We start from the raw sequence: 5480 nt of genomic DNA on the forward strand, positions 1-5480 counted from the left end.
AACAGCCATACTGCAGTATTTCCCCTCGCTGCCCCTTGCAGTGGACTATATGGATGTAATTCCAAAGATACTGCGTTGGTAGGTCTCAATCTAGTAAAGGGGTAAACCATTAAAATAGGGTTTAGTAGTTGGAATCTTTATTTTTCTTTACTAAAACCACTGAAACAAGCATTTTGGAAGAAAAGGCTAAATATATGTGATGATATGGAAAACGAACTACAACACCCCAAAAAAATCTGACTTTAAACCTTGGGTTACACCTTTCTCTCTTCTTTAGCAATACACGTGAAAAAAAATGGATTTGAGCTGCCTGTATAAACGTGCCTCTGGCTGTTGCATTGAGTGAACTCTCCAGTTATCGGAGATCCACTCCTTCATGACAGCTGACAGGTGAGAGCAGAATATGTGGTGGCAAATGTCTTCCTGAGAAAATGTCAGAGAAGTTTTACACGGCTCAGTGATCACGGATATTATCTAGCACACACCCACGGGCACATGCACACTAAAATATATTAGTATAGTAGTAGTAGTATAGTAGTAGTAGTAGTAGTAGTAGTAGTAGTACTAGTGAAGATGTTTTCAGCTAGTATGAGTTATACTGTCAGATAGTCTACATCCACAACGTTCCATTTCCAGTATTGCTCTAGTGTCGCTGGAAAATCCTCCGGATTTCACGCTTTCAGCCGATGTCCATGGAATTTTAAACTCTGGTGGATTTATGTGGACTACAACACCAACTTTAAAACGTACATGTGTTCCTCCAAAACACGTTCCCTCCTGAGGCTATTTTCTGCATGGTGCTTAGCGAGATTGTCATTGGTTTAAAGAAATGCCAATATATCAGAGCACATTTTTTCTCCTGATGTTGGTTGGCATAGCCAGACCCTCCTCCACAGCGCTGTGGAGGAAGGTCCGGCAAAGGTCAAGACTAATGTGCAAGTAACTCATCAGCAATATATACATGAATTTACACAAAACCTTGTAGATCCAATATTAAAATTAGATTTTCAGAGACCACCTTGTCCTTCTTGTTTTCTGGCCACACATATACACTGAAATGAAACCTTATGCAACAGTTGTAAATCAAAGAAAACATAGCATACATGGCCAAATGTACATGGACATTCGATCGTTACATCCTTATGTAAGCATTTCTGCAGTTTAAATATATATATATATATATATATATATATATATATATATATATATATATATATATATATATATATATATATATATATATATATATATATATATATATATATATATATATATATATATATATATATATATATTTTTATATATTTTTTTTTGTATCAGGTAGAGGTAGCCAGGAAACAAGAACTTATGAATTCCAGTTGCAATAATAATACCTCAAAGGTCTATCTTTTGAAAGATTGAACATCCAATGATCTCAAGATCTTATCAACAATGTCTTTGAGACATTTCACAAAAGTTTGGACCCTGGCTGCAGGGATTTGTTTCCATTCAGCCCCAAGAACATTAGTGACGTGCAGCACTGATGTTAGATGATAAAGCCTAGCTCACACTCAGCGTTCACAGTCAGCATTCCAGTTCCAGGGTTCAGGTCGAGGCTTTGCAGTCCAGTCAAGTTGCAAGCACACTTTACTGTCTAAATATCACGGTCTGCTGTAGCATGACGAAGGAACCTAGAGGCCCAAACTATGCTAGACAGCCCCAGGCCAAAAGTACAAAAAAGTGATGAGGAATCCACACACATACGTACATACATACATACAAACATGCATACATACATACATACATACATAAATATAATATTGTAGTGTATTTCAGGCTGTGCTTTATCATGATGAGAGGAGTTTTGCTGATAAATAGTGAATACCCTGAGTCGTGATAACCGAGAGGGCCTCACTATAACTAAAAAGACAAAAAAAAAAAAAAAACATTCATAAAAACAAACAAACATACATTTATATGTGAGAAGGAAAAATGCTAATTGGGAAAATTGTCAAATTTATTTACATTGCTGTCTTTGGGTTCCAGCTCACTGGCAGCTTTAAACACCACTAACCATCCTCCAGTTGATTGCAAATCTGAGAGCTGGTTTCCTTTCCATATCTAAATATTAATAGTCTCCATTACAAGAAAATTACTTTCATCTCCGACTCACATGGAGGGATTAGATTTTAATCAAGGCATTAAATATGGTTTTCTATTCCTGCAGATGGTAAAGGATGGCAGGCAGTCAATTAGCATCATGCTCTGTTTGCAGTCTCAGAGCAAGGTCTGATAAAGTCTTTGTTATCACAGAGGCTGGAAGAGCACAAACAAAAAGACTAAATAAAATGTATGGAACGAGGCAACATCATGATGAGAGACTGTCAAGGATCAATACATCGATATAACTTTAAAAAAACGCTTTTGAGAAGATGTTTTTTTGAATTAATTGAAAGTCTCAACCAAAAACTGCATTTACGGAGTGTTTATGCTCTTCAACCCACACTATTAAAGATTGAAACGGGTTACATATCTGAAGCTCAATCTTCAAAACGCAACTCAACATATGAATGTCCTCAGAGTCCAAGGTGTTGTACTTTTGAATTCTATTGTTCTTCAAAATGGAAAGATGCGTTTAAGCATATGTATGCTTGGTTTGGCTAAAATGATCAAGTAAATGTCCTTAGTTTTCGTCTTTGTTAGTGTCTTTCATAAAGCAAATAAAGTTATATCTTTCCCACCGTGACATTTCCCGTTGACGTGTATAGTTTCGGACTGTGAACCCAGCAATTCTGACATTCCATGAATATTTGAACACAACAAACAACATAGTCCTTGAACTGGTACCGAAAGTTGGGAGAAAGCGTCAGCGTCCTATTGGATTATGACTGTGCCAGATAAAAGCAAGTGCTTTGCAGTGTAAGGTGGTAAAATATGTGGACAGTTTATTAAAGGGAAACATCCAACGAATTTGAAAGTAGCCTACATTTGAGAAATGAACACAAGGAGGCTAACCTAGCTTACCTTAACAAGGTTAAGGAGAACTCCAAGCCCCCTTTCCCCGAAACAGAAGCTAACCGTGGTAACTTTACGGGCCTGAATGTATGGATACGTAGGGCCAACAGCATGACGGAGACAACCGCAGGACAGAGAACACTACAGGCGGGCTTCACCGGCGACCTGATAGCTGGTTAGTAAATACACAGGAACACCAAAAGCAGGAGGGAACGTGAGTTAATATTTGGATTAATACCGGGATGTCTACACAACTGAGAGTCGACTGAATTCAGAAAGTTCTCCACTTTACCCGAACCAAAGTTGAAAACACCTGTTTATGTCCATCTTCTTTAGTCTGTTGGTTGTTTAGGTTTTTCTCCTGGAACACGTCAAACACATTCTGCACTCACTGCAGCGTCTTGTGTGGACTGTTAATATATCTAATGTATCATATTACATATCTGTGCTCATCATGTACATTGTGAATACATATTTCTAAAATTGTACAATGTTTTTGTTGAGTTATTATTACACAATACTTTTTCTGACCTTTCCGAATCCCGACAAATAACCCATATTACTAAAAAAAAGGTCTAAAACTAAGCATCTTCAAAAAACAAACTAAACTAGCAAACCCGCTTTAAAAACAAATTAAAACTAAACTGCATTTGAAAACAAAAAGTCAAAATTAAATTAAAAAAAAAAACTAATGAAAAATGCAAAACTATAATGACCTTGGTTTGGTGCTGCCGTTTTGTTTTGTTTTGTCATGGTCAAAAAAAAAAAATCGGGGCAGAGAATCCTGATCTCAATTCTAAGCAAAAAAATTTGTAATTTGTATTTTTCCCCGAATCGTGAGAAATCCCGGTGAGATTTTTGCCTAACCTTTCTGTGGAGAATGGTGTGTGTGTTCAGGAACCGACAGGAAGGCGGTGTCACTGAAGCTGCTGCCTGGAATTTCACTGTTTTATACGAGAACTACAACCTCTCTCACAGAACCGCAGCTTGTCCTCATGAATTTCTGAACGGCGTTTATCTGCCAAAGACCTGGGACTGGAGGAACGTAAACTGCGTCAACTACGCCTCTGTAACGCGTAACCAGCAGAGCCCTTAGTGGTGTGGCTAATGCTGGGCTCATGGCAGCACCAGTACAATGGCAGGTTAGATTATCTTTCCCTCTCTTTAAATTATCCCGGTGTATCTTAAAGGTGCCCTGCCACATGTATTTCATCACTTTGTGATAATGTCCAAAGTTCTACCATCGACTCTTAAACATTTTTTGTGGAAAAATGCCTTGGTTACCTTGTTTCAAGCCCTTTTGTGGTTTGTACCAGTTGTCATTAGTAGTCAACAAGCTAAGCTGCTTCACTCTGATTGGCTAACAACTGCATGTGCCGGCAGTTAGATTGACCACTAAGCCTAACAGTATCTCTGAACTTTAAAACATGACTGTAATGTGTAAATATGGCTAAAGCTACTTGGCTCTCAACGTAACTAGACCTGACCTTACTGTAGTCCAAGTTGTTCCAGACAGTGAACCCAAAGTGCTGGTTACAAAATTTCACGTGTTGACTTTTATTTAAATTTGGCGCTTTCCCATTTTGACATTAAAAATCAGATTTCTTAACACAATCTCGTGAAAAAAAAACAACAACAGATGGGATCCTCAGTAATTTCAGTTAACTTAAGAGAATTGCCAAAACAAATATTGCATTGTGGGAACCTTTTCTCGGCTTTGTTTAGATTGCATCAACATCAAGCGGAAAGAGTGTGGCCATCTGCTTATCTGCCAGTCCAACACATGGTCAACTGCACTGGCGAGTCTGGCACCTGTCAGGGAGGGGACCTTGGAGGTGTGTGGGACTGTGCCCACAAACATGGCATCTCTGATGAGACCTGAAACAACTACAATCGACCAGAGTAAGAACTCAGCAGTGTGCACTTGGTACAATAGTTCTATTCAGTTTTCCTCCATTAGCCTTAAGATTTTCTTTTTTCCCTCTCAGAATGCAAACGATTCAATGCATGTGGAACCTGCAGAGCTTTTGGGAACGGCAACTCTGTGCAGAATTACACTTTAATGAAAGTAGGGGACTTTTCAGCCATCAGTGCAATGGATAAAATGATGGCAGAAATCAACGCTGCAGGGCCAATCAGGTTTAGTGTTTTTTTTTATTTTACAGGTTTTACAGGAGGTTGAATGCTGCCTTTGAAATGAAATTGATTTATTTGACATTTCAGTTTGATGGTATGGCTAATCACTTCAAACTTTCTACCACTTTCCTTTCTCCTCAAATCACATCAATAGAATCCCTCCTCCCTCAGCTGTGGCATTGTGGCCATAGAGAAATTTGATGCACACACCGGGGGTCTGTACACGGAGTACATTGAGTCGCCTCAACCACAGCCTGTCAAAAGCAGGCTGAGGGATAGAAAATGGAATTGAATACTGGATTGTGCGCAACTCCTGGGGAGAGCCATGGGTGGGTCATCACATCTTCTAA

General features: G+C 38.7%; 1 pseudogene; it reads left to right on the forward strand.

Moving 5' to 3' along the window:
* Positions 1-3874: 3874 nt before the first annotated feature.
* Positions 3875-5480, forward strand: LOC117951618 (annotated as a pseudogene).

Source organism: Etheostoma cragini, chromosome 10, assembly GCF_013103735.1.
Source record: "Etheostoma cragini isolate CJK2018 chromosome 10, CSU_Ecrag_1.0, whole genome shotgun sequence".
In the NCBI taxonomy this organism is placed as follows: Eukaryota; Metazoa; Chordata; class Actinopteri; order Perciformes; family Percidae; genus Etheostoma; species Etheostoma cragini.